Source organism: Lontra canadensis, unplaced genomic scaffold (genome assembly GCF_010015895.1).
Source record: "Lontra canadensis isolate GAN:19392208 unplaced genomic scaffold, GSC_riverotter_1.0 scaffold1, whole genome shotgun sequence".
Classification (NCBI taxonomy): Eukaryota; Metazoa; Chordata; class Mammalia; order Carnivora; family Mustelidae; genus Lontra; species Lontra canadensis.
The window spans coordinates 53,576,555-53,594,187 of NW_022630995.1; the positions used below are offsets into that span (position 1 = coordinate 53,576,555).

The 17,633-nt window shown below is 39.2% G+C and overlaps 1 long non-coding RNA gene across 1 annotated transcript; it reads right to left on the minus strand.

The window, feature by feature from the left end:
• Positions 1-1,741: 1,741 nt before the first annotated feature.
• Positions 1,742-17,235, minus strand: LOC116873859. The gene is made up of 3 exons (XR_004383907.1): positions 17,157-17,235; positions 12,120-12,125; positions 1,742-1,756 (listed from the first exon to the last, which is right to left on the minus strand). It is a non-coding gene; the product is annotated as an uncharacterized LOC116873859 (long non-coding RNA).
• Between the last annotated feature and the right edge of the window lie 398 nt (positions 17,236-17,633).

Genomic DNA, 17,633 nt, shown 5'->3' on the forward strand with positions numbered 1-17,633 from the left:
TATTCAGGGTGCCTGGGTGGCTCAGTGGGTTAAGCCTCTGCCTTCGGCTCAGGTCATCTCAGGGTCCTGGGATCAAGCCCCACATTGGGCTCTCTGCTCAGCAGGGAGCCTGCTCCCCACCCTACCACCCACTCTCTGCCTGCCTCTCTGCCTACTTGTGATCTCTGTCAAGTAAATAAATAAATAAATTTAAACTCTACTATTCATTTATTTTTCTGAATAGCCACAAAGTTGTACAACTCTACTATCTAATTCCAGAACAAGTTTAGCATGCCAAAAACAAACCTTGTATCCATTAGCAGCCATACCCCACCCTACCCCACTCCCAGCCCCTCGAAACCACTAATCTACTTTTTGTCTCTGTAGATTTGTCTATTCTGGTCATTTCATGTCAATGGAATCACACAATATATGGCTTTTTGGCCTGATTCTTCCACTTAATAAGGCTCACTTGTACTTTCTCTCTCTCTCTCTCTCTCTCTCTCTCTCTGTCTTCTGGAATTATCCCTCAACTGGCTTCAAATATAGTAGTGTACAGAGAGGTGTTATTTATGGAACCCAGAAAACCCCACATAATTTTTGACTACTTAGTTTCAATAACTATACTTATAATTCCCAAGATTTACTTATAAAGCCAGTTGTTCCTTTTTCTGCCTAGTTTATTTTCCCATTTAAAAAAAAAAAAAAGATTTATTTATTTGAAAAAGAGAGAGCACCATGGGAAGGGGGCAGAGAGAAAGAAAGACTATGCTGAGCATGGAGTCCATCAGAGGGCTCGATCTCATGACCCTGAGATCATGACCTGAGGCAAAATCAACAGTCAGATGCTCAACCAACTGAGCCACCTGGTGCCCCTATTTTCCCATTTTCAAATAAACTCTTTGTATTATAACATAGATACAGAGAAAAGTATACATAAGAAGTATATATACCAATGAATTATTACAACCTAGTATGCAAATATTATCCCGAAATTCCCTCATGCCCCCTTGTACCCTTTCTCTTCTTCTTTACACTACAAAATAACAATATCTTTATCCTAACTTCTAAAACCACATGAGTTTTTCCAGTTTTTAAACTTTACGAGGTGGAAATCATATGGTATACTATATTGCATGTGTTGTGTTATTTGACTATAATACTTGCCTGTAATACTTCCACTTTTTTTTTTAGATTTTATTTATTTATTTTACAGAGAGAGAGAGAGAGAGATCACAAGTAGGCAGAGAGGCAGGCAGAGAGAGAGGGGGAAGCAGACTCCTCACTGAGCAAAGAGCCCCATTCGGGGCTCAATCCCAGGACTCTGAGATCATGACCTGAGCCAAAGGCAGAGGCTTAACCCACTGAGCCATCCAGGTGCTCCAATACTTCCACTTTTAATAGAAAATATCTCTGGGGTTTTTTTTGTTTTGTTTTTTGTTTTGTTTTGTTTTGTATTTTTTTTTTTTGGCTTTGATGTCTTAAATACACACAAAATTCTTTGTCAGACTGGTTCCTAAAATAATTTCATTTGGAGTGAATTCATGTTTTGATTTTTTAAAAATTCTGTTCATTGTCCTTTTCAAAAAGCATTAATTTTTTCATGTGTTTTAAATTCTGTTTATAAGCTTGTTTAAAATAGATACTTTCAAAAAATTCATTTGCTTTCATGCTATCTCTGTGTGTGATTTTAGTATTTCACACTTATACTCATCTTGTGTAGAAGTTCTCTAATTATCTCCACCCATCATCCCAAGTCCAAATCCAGGCCTGCACCCTCACAGTGGGACTGTCACAGACCCAGGTACAAAGCCAGGGAGCGCTGGAACACAGTTCCTACTTATGGGTAGTAGGCTGTGCTTTCGCCCCTCCTGAATCCCTGTTCCCACCTCCACTCCTAAACTTTTCCTCACTCCCCAGCTCACAAATTTTTAGAACCAGTCACCGATTACACATCATGAGGCATTTTTTTTTTAGCAGTCTCTTTTCACAAGTGGTAGAAACTGTGCAGCTTTAATCAATGACATGGCTGTGTTCCCCCACCTCATCAGGAGCATGTTTGCAGAAACCAAGCTCCCTACTTCAAAATGGAAAACCCAGAAGGTCTGTGCTGCAGCTGTCACCAACACTTGAGTTTAGAACCTTCCACTAAGTCTTTCACTTCCTTTTTTACTTGTTAAAATCTATTATTGTATACTTGGGACAAAAAGATATTTACACAGCAGGAACACATTGCCCCATCTTAAACACATGTCTCAACTCTTTCCTGAAGCCGTTATCAGCTAAATTATGGCAAATATGCTCTACAAAAGGGTTCACTTAAATGATCATCTAGCTACTTCACCCAAGAGATACTGGCTTTCCCTCAACTCTAACTCTTTTTCATCTTCTCGGCACATTTCATACTGAGCACATTCTTGGGCTAAAAAGCTCTCACCATCTTTCTTGTCCATTACCTTATATCTTCCTGATCATCTTCCTCTGTAACAGTTTCTTCTCTAGTTCATACTCACTCTTTGAACTCCCACTCCCTTAATGTGTGAACTTCCCCAAATAAATCTCTGACTTTGTCCCTCTCTTCCTCCTCTCTATACTCTTTCCTTGGGTGACCTGTGCTTTTACAGCATCAAATACCATTTCTGTTTCCAAGCCTCTGCTTATACCACTGGTGCTTCTTCCTAGTTACACTCCCACATTTCCCATTGTTTTCTGGACATCTCCAGCTTGATAAACTGCTGACTTCCAAAGCATATTCATCCTAACTCCCACTGTTAGCTCCTCACCAGATCTGTTCTTTCTCCTTAGCATGGCCAATTCCCTAGGTACTTGGATAAAAACTGCTAAGGTAACTTCTCTTTTTTTCTCTTGGTTTAAACAATTAGTCCTGAAATCCCACAGGATACACCCCTATCCCCTTCTCATGGTTATTCTAGCTACTTCTCTAGTTAGAGCTCTAATTACCTCTTACCTGAACCATGTACCATCCCCCAACTCATTTCATTGACTCTAGTCTCTTTGTTCCCCAGTGCACCTGACATTCAGCCCTCACAGTCATCTTCCACCCTTCACACGCTTGCTTCAAAATGGCCAGTGCTTCCACAGGTCCTGCAGCATAGCGCACAACATATTTTGGCTGCCTTTCTAAAGACCCAGTGACGCCTGGGTGGCTCAGTCAGTTGTGCATCCAACTCTTGGTTTCAACTCAGTCATGATCTCAAGGTGGTGAGACTGAACCCTGTATCTGGCTCCCTGTTCAGTGGGGAGTCTGCTTGGGATTCTCTTTCCATCTCCCTCTACCCCTCCCCCTGCACTCACATGCTCTCTATCTCTAAAGTAAATATATATTTTTAAAAAAAAAGAAAGAAAAACACTCAATGACCTACAGAAATCTGTTTTTCCTAATGTATCCCTCTAACTATGTTTCCAACCAGTTATCCTGCTAAGCATGTCCTATGATACAGCCACACCTAACTTCTCTGTGTCCTCTTTTTAAGACTCCTTCATTGTCACAATATCCTTCTTCCTGGAATTTCTTTCTTTCCCATCCCTGTGAGTTCAAACCTTCACCCTTCTTTATGTCTCTGCTGAAAAGCCACTTTCCCCAATACTTTTTATCCCATCAGTCAAAATTAGTCTCTTCTACCCTGAAACTCTTCTAGCATTCTATCTAGACTTCTATTAATCCCTGACCATCAGCTAGGATATGTATAAACATGTAGCATAATTGCTGTGAGACTATAATCCCCTGAGGGCAGAGCATATTTTACTAAACTCTGAGTCTTTCACAAAACCTGGCACACTCACTGGCTCAGAGTAGGCACTTAATAAGTGTTTCCCTGCTGAGTGAATGTATTAAAGACATGGCAGAAGAGACTTTTGTCTTGAGCTGGAGACTGAATGAGTTAAAAAATTTTCTCCTCCCAGATTCAATAATCCTCTGATTCTCAAAGTTATGACAAGCAAAAACACATTACCATAGAAACTTGTAGAATTTTAATTAATAGTAGACAAAATTAATAGCATAACCAGCAACCTTTTGGGAATATTTAGGCATAGTTTATATCTAACCCTATGTGACCAGTGTCTTCCATAATCTCAAGACTCTGAAAGAAAGACTTGAAGCTGAAAAATACCTCAACTTAACTCTGCATCTCGTCACACTATAGCTCAGTGAAGTGAATATCTCACTTGGCATCCACAGCTCAGACTTCACACTTCTAACAAGCATTTATCAAACTCTTTCTATAACAGCATGGGGAGGGTCAGTCTGGCCCAGTATGAGGCACACTCTTTGAAGGTGAGACTAGAATATTTAATGATAGACTGAAATGTTTACATTTTTATCCTATAGGCAACACTAAAGGAACTTTTTCAGAGGTAAAGTCAGCATATAAAATTTAAAACTTAAAGTAGAAAATTTGGTCTAGTACCATGGAAGGGTAGATTGGTTAGGAACACTTCCTCATATTCTAACATGTCCAAGAGCCAGATCAGGAATTCCAACCACCACTACCCCACACCAAACTCAATTTACAGCTAATATCTTTGCACTGATTTCAGAACATAACAACACATTTTCAGAAAAAAATCTGAGCAAAAACTGTAAATTTGCCTCTAGGCATGTAAATGTTATTGCATAATTAACTGAGACATGGATTAATGTAACTAAATTCACAAAAACAATCCCAATTAGGGAACTGTATCTTGAGAGGGTTTTTTTTTAACCCAAGCACCCACAGAATTTACTGTTTCAACTCTGTTTTGATTTCTAATGTTTCCTCTCCAGTAAACACATGAGATTTCAGAAAACCATGGGCTTGAATGAAGAAGGACATTGGGGTACTTTAAAGGATGCTTAAGGAGCATATTGCCAAGCTTTCTGCCAACTCTGAGGAACATTTGTAACTATGCTTCCAGTGGGATGCTTACCTATCTCTGAGGAAGATATTTTCTCTATAAAAATCTCTGATCACTCTGATAGCATTTAAAGTAAAACTAACCGCACATACTCAGAAATCACTCCATCCTTATGGGGTATAATAAAAGTAATATATAATTTTTCCTGCCACCAGAATCAGCTCTTCAACCTCCCAGGCCTAGACAAATTCCTAGTACAGTAAAATGAGAAGCATTCAATTTTTTATTATATTTTGCCTTTGTATTATCTACATACGAATCTTATATATCATTCTACATCTTCTATTGCTCCCCCCAGACTAGTTTTAAGTGCTATTAAGTTATATTTAGCAAAGACAAACATACCTATTTAGTTACATATAACACACATAACATCTAAGAAAGTGCTTTCAGGCATTATTTTTCATTTTCCTATCATTTCAGTACTTATCCCAGACAGATAACGTCAATGCCTACTGAATCTTTTCTTCTAGATCTGTGCTCTTGGTTTCTGCTCTGGGAGAATCAAAATCTATTGTACTATTCACGTAATCATACCAGGAAACTACTCCAAGAAAATTCTATGAACAAATGATGGACAGCACAGGTTCTATGAAGGGTCATCATACACCACAACCTGTAAGGATAAAAACTCATTTTGTGCTTATCTATCACACTATTCCAAATACCAAGTTTCTTATGGTAATACTTAAACTATTAAAAAATAATTTTAGTTCAAGGACAGTTCTTCAAAATCCAAAAATTTACTTTTGCCTTATTTCTAAATTAATTGATAGCTAATTAATTTTATCTCTATTAATACTATTACTAGTAGTAGTAGTAGTCCTTTTCAGTAGATGTTATTGAAACAAACTCACTTCAAGTTATCATAAGCAAATCAAAAGAGAATTTACTGGCTTCTATGGCTAAAAGGAATATTTTTTAGTAACTCACAGGGTTAAGGAAAAACCTTTAAAAATGAAGGAGGACCAAGAAGGCAGAAAAAGAAAAGACCTACATATCATCAGGTCCCAGGAATTCAGCTAGGTAATTATCAAACCATTCCAAACAGCTACAAACTCAATAGGAGAGAGAAGAGAAGAAGAGCAGCAATTCTAGGAACATAAAATCGACCACTTTCTGGAAGCTAGGACGTGAGAAATGAATCTGAGGCAAAATTCAGGAAGATAGACTGTGGGGGAAGGGGCTGGCTCCTGGCAAGTAAGAGAACAGCAGAGCACAAAATCAGAACTTTTAGAAGTCTGTTCCACTGAGGGACGTTGCTTCAGAGGCTAAGCGGGGATGGAGCCCTTGCAGGGACAATGTGGTCTCAGGAATTATAGGGTCACAAAAAGACCAGGGGTGTCTGAGTATGGCAGAGCACCCAGGTATTGGGGCAGGGAAGCCAGCTGCAGAGACGGAGCCAATGAGTGGGCTCTCAGCTCGGGATTGCCTTAAACTGTGATCCAGCAGTCAGGCCACTGCACTTCAGGCAGGGACACAACAAGCAGCAGATCCAGGAGACTTACCTTCCTCCTCCAGGAGGACTGGTGCAGGAGTGCGCTACAAAAATCAGCTGGGTTTGGAGACCCCAAATGGGGCCATGTGCTGGAGACAGTAACACTCAGTCACAGGTCAGGTGAGCTCAGAGTGCAGCTGGAGACCAAGGAGATGGGAGGGATTGACTACTTTTTTCTGAGGCCACATTGAGGGGTGGGGCCCTAAGCTCTTGTCTCCTATGGAGCTGGAGATTGGGAGGCCACCCTTTTCATTCCCATCCTCCAAAGCTGTATGGAAAGCATCCAGAAAATAAAAGCTCCTGAGACCAAAACTAAGCAGATTACTTAGCCTGGCCCCTGGCAAGAGTGGTGCAATTCTGCCTCAGGCAAAGACATTTGAGAAACACTGCAACAAGCCCCTCCCCCAGAATATCAGCAAGAACATGCAGCCAAGACAAAGTTCACCAATCAGTGAGAACTGCAGAACTCTAGAGCTAGGGGAAGGCAATACAGAATTCATAGCTTTTTTTCCCATGATTCTTTAGTTTTCAAAGTTAAATTTTTTAATTTTATTTTTTTCTTAATCTATTTTTTTAATTTTTCCACCTTCCTATTTTAAGGTTTTTTAACTATTTTATCTTATCAATACCTTTTTAAAAATCTTTTTTAATTTTCATTGTGATAGTCATATTTTATCCCTTCACTGTATTTAACCTTATTTCTTGTATACATGTAGGTATTTTCTTTCTTTAAAACTTTGGGATACAATTTCCTCTAATAGATCAAAATATACCTTAATTTAGTGCACAGCTTTGTTCTAGTCTCCAGCCTGCTCACTTTCTTTCCTCTTTTTTTTTCTTTTCTTTTTACAACCCACTTCTTATTAATTCCTTTTTTTAGAATCTTTTTAAATATTCATCTTTATAGTCATATTTCATCCCTTCATCATGTTTCCCCTTATTTTTGTATATATAAAAGTTTTTCTATCTTTAAAATTTTGGCAGGTTTAGTTTCTTTTAACAGACCAAAATACATCCAAAATCAAGTATGTGCCTCTGTTCTAGTTCCCAGTCATTTATATATATAGATAGATAGATAGATAGATACACACACACACACACACACACACATATATATATATATTTGATTTTATATATTAAACTGGTGGGGCAGAAATGGGGAAGAAAAGGGAAAAAATATATATTATATTATGTATTATAATATTTACATATAAATATTATATTATGTATTATAATATTTATATATTATGTGATATATAATTACATAGCATATTATTATATTATATTACATATTATATAATATATAATATTATTTTTTTTCCTTTTCTTCCCCATTTCTTCTCCCTAGAGTTTTGGGTCTCTTCTGATTTGGTTAGTGTGTATTTTTCGGGGGTCCTGGCCACCCCTTTAGTACTTTGGTCTCTCATTCACCTATTCTTATCTGGATAAAATGACATGGTGGAAAAACACACCACCAAAAAAAGAACAATAGGCAGTACTGACAGTTAGGGACCTAATCAATGTGGACATTAGTAATATGTCAGAACTAGAGTTCAGAATGATGATTATCAAGTTGCTAGCTGGGCTCCAAAAAAGCGTGGAAGATATTAGAGAATCCCTTTCTGGAGAAATAAAATCCCTTTCTGGAGAAATAAAAGAACTAAAATCTAACCAAGTTGAAATAAAAAAAGCAACTAATGAGGTGCAATCAAAAATGGAGGCACTTACTGCTAGGATAAATGAGGCAGAAGACGGAGTTAGTGATATAAAAGACCAAATGATGGAGAATAAAGAAGCTGAGCAAAAAGAGGGACAAACAACTACTAGACCATGAGGGCAGAATTCGAGAGATAAGTAACACTGTAAGATGAAACAATATTAGAATAATTGGAGTCCCAGAAGAAGAAGAAAGAGAGAGAGGGGCAGAAGGTATATTGGAGCAAATTATAGCAGAGAATTTCCCTAATATGGCAAAAGGAACAAGCATCAAACTCCTACAGGCACAGAGAACCCCCTTCAAAATCAATAAAAATAGGTCCATACCCCATCATCTAATAGTAAAAGTTACAAGTCTCAGTGACAAAGAGAAAATCCTGAGAGCAACTCAGGACTAGAGGTCTGTAACATAACGTTAGAAATATTAGGTCTACAGAGACCTGGCAGGACAGAAAGGACTGGCATGATATATTCAGAGCACTAAATGAGAAAAACATGCAGCCAAGAATACTATATGCAACTAGGCTATCACTGAAAATAGAAGGAGAGATAAAAAGCTTCCAGGACAAATAAAAACTAAAAGCATTTGTAAACACCAAAGCAACCCTACAAGAAATATTGAAAGGGGTCTTCTAAGCAAAGAGAGATCTTAAAAGTAACAGAACAGAAAGGAATAGAGACGATATATAGTAACATTCACCTTACAGGCAATACAGTGGCACTAAATTCATACCTTTCAATAGCTACCCTGAATGTAAATGGGCTAAATGCCCCAATCAAAAGACACAGGGTGTCAGAATGGATAGAAAAACAAAACCCATTGATCTGCTGTCTAGGAGAAACTCATTTTAGACCCAAAGACACCTCCAGATTTAAAGTGAGGGGGTGGAAAACAATTTACCATGCTAATGGACATCAAAAGAAAGTTGGGGTTGGCAATCCTTATATCAGATAAATTAGATTTTAAGCTGAAGACTATCATAAGAGATGAGGAAGGATGCTATATCATACTTAAAGGAAGATCTAACAATTTTAAATATTTATGCACCTAGCCAATTATATAAACCAATTAATAACAAAGTCAAAGAAGCACATTGACAATAATACAATAATAGTAGGGGACTTTAACCTCCCCCCCCCCATTGATGTGGACAGATCATCTAGGCAAAAGATCAACAAGGAAACAAAAGCTTTAAATGACACACTGGACCAGATGGACATCACAGATATATTCAGAAAATTCCATCCCAAAGCAACAGAACACAGATTCTTCTCTAGTGCACATGGAACATTCTCCAGAATAGAATTCCAGGAATTCAGTAAAGTGTCAGGACACAGAATCAATGCACAGAAGTCAGTTGCATTTCTATACACCAACAGCAAGACAGAAGAAAGAGAAATTAAGGAGTCAATCCCATTTATAATTGCACCCAAAACTGTAAGATACCTAGGAATAAACCTAACCAAAGAGGCAAAGAATCTGTACTTAGAAAACTATAAAGTACTCATGAAAGAAATTGAGGAAGACACCAAAAAATGGAAAAATGTTCCATGCTCATGGACTGGAAGAACAAATATTGTGAAAAAGTCTATGCCACCTAAAGCAATGTACACCTTTAATGCAATCCCCTTCAAAATACCATCCATTTTTTTCAAAGAAATGGAACAAATAATCCTAAAATTTATATGGAACCAGAGAAGACCCCGAATAGCCAGAAGAATGTTGTAAAAGAAAGCCAAAGTAGGTGGCATCACAATTTGAGACTTCAAGCTCTATTACAAAGCTGTCATCATCAAGACAGTATGGTACTGGCACAAAAACAGACACATAGATCAATGGAACAGAATAGAGAGCCCAGAAATGGACTCTCTACTCTATGGTCAGCTAATCTTTGACAAAGCAGGAATGAATGTCCAATGGATAAAAGACGGTCTCTTCAAAAATGGTGTTGAGAAAATTGGACTGCCACATGCAAAAGAATAAAACTGGACCATTTTCTTACAGCACACACAAAAATAGAATGGATGAAAGACCTCAGGGTGAGACAGGAATCCATCAAAATTCTTGAAGAGAACACAGGCAGCAACCTCTTCAACCTCAGCCACAGCAACTTCTTCCTAGAAACATTACCAGAGGCAAGGGAAGCAAGGGCAGAAATGAACTACTGGGACTTCACCAAGTTCAAAACTTTTGCACAGCAAAGGAAACAGTCCACAAAACGAAAAGACAACTGACAGAATGGGAGAAGACTGGGAGAGAAGTGGTTGGAACTAGAGGGTATTATGCTAAGCAAAATAAGTCAATCAGAAAAAGACAATTATCAAATGATCTCTCTGATATGAAGAATTTGAGAGGGAGGGCCAGGGGTCATGGGGGGAGGGATGGGAAAAATGAAACAAGATGGGATCAGGAGGGAGACAAATCATAAGAGACTCTTAATCCCATGAAACAAACAGAGGGTTGCTGGGCAGAAGAGGGGGCTAGGGATAGGGTTGCTGGGTCATAGACATTGGGGAGGGTATGTGCTACAGTGAGTGCTATGAAATGTGTAAGCCTGATGATTCATAGACCTGTACCCCTGGGGCAAATAATACATTATATGTTAATATAAAAAAATTTCTTAATAAAAAAATTAAAAAAGAAGAAAAATCTTATTTTTATCAATTGTAAATATTAAAATGATGAAGAATTTAATTTAAAAAACTGAAGGACTCACTAACTCAGTGCTGCCAGGACTCTCTTAGTCTCTTTTCTCTCCACTTATCTCAGTTTTTTGACCTCATTCTCTCCCACAACTGGATTTTTACCAAGTGACCAAGGAACATGGTCATTGGCATCTCTATGCCTACAAAGAGGAGTTGAGCAAGACAAGTAAGGAAGGATAGACTAATTTTCCTAGCATCCAAATACTGATCCCTAGAAATAACCTAATTAGGCCTACCTAGCTCCAGTATCAACCCCTTCGATGGAAAACTATCATCAGTCAGATCTGAGTCAAGGGAGAAGGTATGTTACAGAAAGTAAGGAGGTAGGCAAGCTCACAGGAAAAGCTAAAAACAATAGCTCCAAAGCCCATTAAAAATAATAATCGGGGGGTGTCTGGGTGGCTCAGTTGGTTATACGACTGCCTTCGGTTCAGATCATGATCCCAGAGTCCTGGGATTAAGTCCCAGGACTCCTTGCTTAGTGGGAACCCTGCTTCTCCCTCCCCACTCTCCCTGCTTATATTCCCTCTTTTGCTATCTCTGGCAAATAAATAAATAAATGAAATCTTTGAAATAATAACAATAACAATAACAATAATAATTGGTAATACCAATAAATGGTAATACATAAATTACATAATTAAAGGTCATACAAGGAGGCTCACAAATGAACATATGTTTTGATTAGCTTTCAAAAGTGAAATTATTACCAACCTTTTTCAAAATCCTGAGATTCCTCTTCAAAAATCCTTATTTCCAGGTTTTCTTGAAAATGCGAAAGCTCTGACCACATCCCCCAAATGTTAACAAGTATAGTAATCTAAGTATGCCCCTTTTCATTGGGACATGCCCCTTCCCATTCACGATGGCCTATTTCATTCATTTCTGTCACTCACTTGGCCCTAAGTACTTCAGAGTATAACCCTGACTGGTACCGCCCTTCAAATTTATGGGCATTATTTCTTTCCATCTTTTCAGTAATGCTTTGCCATTGTATTATACTCCCAAGGAAGCCGAATTCAGTTTTCATGACATGCCCAAGATCACATGGCTAATAAGTTGAAGAGTTGAGACTTCTCAGGCACATCTCAAATTTAGGGTTTTAAAGGAGCAGCTTTCAATCTTTTTTTTAAGCTGTGAAACACTTCCAGTCAAATGAAATCCTGAGTGGATCATTTATATGTCAACTAATGGAAGTGGAGCTCTACAGATGAAGTAAGAGTGTAGGGCTGGGAACTCAGATTGGAGTCCCACAAGCTGGGAGCTCTTCCACTTCACTTTCTGATTCTGTCACCACCCCTACTCCCACCTCACCCTGCACTGGCTTCTAAGGCATTTGCACCGAGCACAGTGAGACACTTTCCTGTCATAACATAATTAAAGTGAGAGGTATAAGGTAGTCACTGGTACTCCGGGAAATCAATCCTTCAAGGAGATGAAGAGAAATACATTTACAATACACTATAAAACATAATATAAATGTAATACATAATGGGGGGCCTGCATGGCTCATTCATTAAGTGTCTACCTTCAGCTCATGTCATGATCCCAGGATCTTGGGATCAAACCCCGCATCAGACTTCCTGCTCAGCAGAGAGCCTGCTTCTCCCTCTCCCTCTGCCTGCTGCTCTGCCTACTTGTGCTCTCTCTCCATCTCTCAAATAAATGAAGTCTTTTTAAAAAATTATAGAAGATGTGATTGTACTATATATTTTAATATTCATAATGTAATCTCAAAGAATGTCTACAATGTAAAATAATATACCTGCTTGGCCATATAGATAGCAGTCTAGGAAAAGAGCCTCCAAAATTTTGGCAACCAAATAACTCAGGTGAAAGGGTTATATCAGTCAGGCTTCATTTGGGAAAAGAGAAGCCACCCTATTACTCCATTATGAAGCAGTTAATATAGGAATTAGGATCTTCTACAGTCATTGGAAGAGCTAAGGGAACAGAGATAAGGGGAGGTGCCTGTGAAATCAAAGCCAGCTTGGTCAGCATCTTGCGCTCAGCTTGAAACATCAAAGAGTTTAGGGCACAAAACTCCAAAGGAAGCAACTTTGAGTTTGCAATGGCCTCCAGAGAACACTAGCTTCTCCCACTCTTCTCTTGCAAATCTTATGTAAATTCTTCTTATTAGCAAATTCAAGACTGGAACAATATGGAGAAGGGGACAGGGATAAGTATACTTCCTGATTTCTCTTCTGTAATGTGGAGAAAACCTTAGAGAGGGGCCATAGGGATGCAAAGTTGACAACAAAGAATTCAAATAGGGGCACTTTAGGAACAAGTAAATTTGGGCAAAGAAAATAATATATTCCTCATCTAGATGGTTATTGACTGAGGTGTGTCTCTTCAAAGACATCTGGGGCTTCTGCCCTCAGGCTGTGCAGTACCTCCTGGTTTGTCTCTTGTTGAGATGGAGAACTGATGGTTAAGGAGGGAATTTGACCAAGAATTGTCAGATTCAGGACAAGTAGATGTGTAATGAGGCAGAGAATGTAAATAATACATAAACAAAATGGACATTTAAATACCAGAAGACAGATAGATATTAGTAGGACTTGGTAGGATGGAACTTTGGCACATATGTACTAATGGAAGCACAAAGTCTTCCAAAAAGAAAAAACAGATGTATTATAATGAAGGTTGGAGTCACATACCATAGCAGAAGCTGCTATTTACCTACTCTCACAAGTCTCTTCTCTGAAAGAACAAAATAAAACAAAAACCCCACACACAATTTTTTTTAGCCAGGCACACAGCCTCTCAGAATAAAAGTCTACATTGCCCATGCCTTGGTAGCCCTGTGACTAAATGTCTGCCAATGATTATAAGCAGATGCATTACACAGAACTCTGAGAAATAATGCAGTCTTTCCCACTTCTTTCTTCCTACCGCCTGAAATGAGGATGTGATGGTAGGAGCTCCAACAGCCATTGTATACCATGTAATCTTGGGAATGGAAGCCATAGGGTCAAGGATGGCAGAGGAAATAAGTAGGAAAAAACTGTACAAGCTATCTGCAAACTTCTTTTACATGAGAGAGAAATAAGTCTCTATCTTACTGAAGCCACTGTTGAGAGATGGGTCCTTGTTATAAACAGCCAAATGCAATTCCTAATTGATAGATGATTGAAGGTATCAGAGGATACTTACTTGGAGTGCAGACATAAGACAGGGGCTGAAAATGCAAACACCTTCAGGGGCTAGGTAGTTAACAGGAATAAATAAGTGACATAAGAAAAGGAAAGGCAGGGCGCCTGGGTGGCTCAGTGGGTTAAAGCCTCTGCCTTCAGCTCAGGTCATGATCCCAGGATCCTGGGAGAGAGCCCTACATCAGGCTCTCTGCTCAATGGGGAGCCTGCTTCCCTTTCTCTCTCTCTGCCTGACTCTCTGCCTACCTCTCTGCCTACTTGTGATCTCTGTCTGTAAAATAAATAAATAAAAGCTGTAAAATTAAAAAAAAAGAAAAGGAAAGTCATTGGGAGGACCAAGTCATGATCAGAAAACAGACAATGCTAACTGACCTAACACAGAAAATTGGAGATCAATTATTAAATATCAAATATCTCTATTAAATATCAATTATTAAATATAATACTCTCATTCTCAAAAAACTGGTTTTTCTAGGTCACAAAAGCAATCATGTCACCTCCCTGCTCATCTCCATTGTCTGAGGATAAAATTCAAACTTTGTAACCATGGTCTGCAAGGCCAGAAACCTCTCTCTAGTCCTGTCTCTGTCTTCTTTCTCCATCCTCCCTGCACTGCACCACTCTACATCTGCAGATGTAGAGGCTCACCCTGATCAATCTGGAATGTGCTGCCTATCTCCTTCTCTCCACGTTGCCTTTCTAGTATAAATCCCTTGGTCATTACTTTCCCAGAGGAATCCCAGATCGCAGACTTTGGTGTGAAATCTTCTCTGAATACTGTGAATGTTCAAAGAATGGGAATGTTGCTTTCAGGTTCAGGAATTAGAAAAATAATCGTTGTAGAGGTGACATTTTAATTGGGGATTAAGTGATGAGCAAACTTTTGCAAGGCTAAGGTACAGGAAGGAAAAAGTACATATCAGAAACATGAGCAAAGGTCCAGAGATGAGAAACATGCTGTTAGTTTAGGGAACAGCAAGTGATATAGCTTGGTCATAACACTGGCTATACACATAAGGCAACCTTGCTAGGGAGAGCTCAAAATCACTATCAAATTATGTGCAGTTAGAACATTTAATAAGAATCTTCTACATGTAGAGCCTTATGCTAGCTCACTAATTGTAAAGTCAGATTCCTTAAGGAATTCAAGTCTACTAGGAGAAACAGACATGCAATAGGTCATCTCAATATGTTTTGGATAAATATTATGATACAGATATACATGGTGTGCTCTAGGAGCTCATGACGGGATTATGTTCTTATTTATTAAATGTCTAATACACTATGCACTCTATACACATTATTTTACTTAAGATTCATAGCAGCCTTTGACAGTGGGTACTTTTATCTCCGAATTAAATGATGAGAACACTGTGATTCAGAGAATTTAGGCAACACTGTCCAAGGTCACACATAAATTAGTAGCATTCTTTCCACTACATCATGCTAAAAGGAGTTTACTTAACTTGGTGGACAATGAGGTGTCATTGAAGGGTTCTGAGCAGAGAAATTAAATATTCAGAACAATGCCTTAAGAGGATTAATACGGTAGTGATTTAAAAAAAGAAAGGACAACAGAGAGATCAATTAGAAAGCTATGGAAAGTCCAGGATTGAAATGATGATCTTCAGAACTGGCTGCTTAAAAACAAACAAACAAAAGGCTATAATTATGCTTATGTGCAGCAGTCATGAGCGCTGTTCACCATGTATGTTCACCAAATATTTTGTTTCTCTCCCTTCTGGGCATTTGATAAGCTTTCTCTTCCTTGTCCCCTTTGAGTTAAGTGCAGTCACATGACATGCTTTGGCCAATGAAATATGAGTAGAAATTATAGGTTTCACCACACTATCTGTTCTCCCTTACGTAACACCAATGACAAATGATCCAGAGAGCACTGGCCAATTAGCCTGGAACCTGGAGTAAGAATGATGTGGAACAGAGCCCCCTCTGGTTTACCAGGGACAAGAAGCATTAGTGAGAAATAAAATTTGTTTATTTTAAGCCCCTGGACTTGGGGCTTGTTTGTTACTGCAGCATAACTCAGCTGACTCTAATTGATACCACATCTCTTCCTGAGACTTACTCGTTTCCAGCCCTGCTTCTCAAACTTTAATATACATATAATATCTGGAGATATTGTTAAAATGTAGATTCTCGTTCAGTAGATCTGGAGTGAGGCCCAAGATACCACATTTCTAAAACAATCTCCCAATCCCAGGTGATGTGGATGCTGCTGGTTCACACTTCTGGGACTGCAAGAATCAAAAACTTCAATGCACGAGAACATAGCAAATAGCTACATATGGCCTTTCCGCACTACCCAGGAAGGAGTCCATATGGTGTTGTTTGTATTCCCATTGTAACTCAAAGGAAACTTTCACAATATTCAGAGCCCTTGATGTCCTGCAAATGAAGGAAGAGTATGGTCTTCAAATTCCTTGCAGCAGTAACCCACTTAGGTGGCACCAACCTTGACTTCCAAATGGAACAGTACATCTGCAAAAGGAAAAGGGATGGTATCTACATCATAAATCTGAAAAGAACCTTGCAGAAGCTTCTTCTGACAGCTCATGCCTTTGTTGCCATTACAAACCCAGCTGATGTCAATGTCATACCATCTGGGAATACTGGCCAGCGAGCTGTACTGAAGTTTGCTACTGCTACTGGAGTCATTCCTATTGCTGGCCTCTTCACTCTTAGAAACTTCACTAACCAGATCCAGGCAGCCTTCTGAGAGCCGAGACTTCTGGTGGTTACTGATACGAGGGCTGACCACCAGCTTCTCACGGAGACAGGTTAACCTGCCTACCACTGCTCTGTGTTAATGAGGACTCTCCTCTGAGCTCTGTGGACATCACCATCTCTTGCAACAACAAAGGAGCTCACTCGGTGGGTCTGATATGGTGGATGTTGGCCTAGGAAGTTCTGCACATGTGTGGCACCATTTCCCATGGAGACCCATGGGAGGTCAAGCCTGATTTCTATTTCCACAGAAATCCTGAGGAGATCAAAAAGGAAGAGCAGGCTGCTGTGACTAGGCCCTGACCAAGGAGGAATTTCAGGGTGAGTAGACTGCTCCAGCTCCAGCTCCTGAGTTCACTGCTACTCTACCTGAAGTCACAGACTGGACTGAAGGCATGCTGGTAGCTTCCCTGCTGAAGACTGGAGTATGCCGTCACTGCTCAGGCCACTGAATGGGTAGGAACAACTACTGAGTGGTCTTAAGCTGCTCTTCCACAAAAACAAACAAAATGGAAAAGCGTTCTTAAAAAAAAAAAGAAGGCTACAAAGCTACATTTAAATTAACTATAATTAAATATTCAGTCTCACAGTCATACTGGCCACCTTTCAAGTGCTGAAAAGGTCCACGAGGCCAGTGGGCTACTGTATTTAATGGCAGAGAGTTATTTAAACATTCACATCATCACAAAAAGTTTTATCAGATGGTGCTATTATACAGCAGTATCCAGAAACTTAGTGACAGTTAGCCCCGGCATCATGGGGGACGGACATGGTCAAGATAAAGGCGAGCGGAGCTGCTGGCATCAAACAGCAATGCGATGGAAAGCAGGTTGATTTGAAGGACATGAAGCTGAGACAGAAACAAAATGCGACATTCAATCTGAGTACAGGATAAATTCCTGCCCTGCCTAATC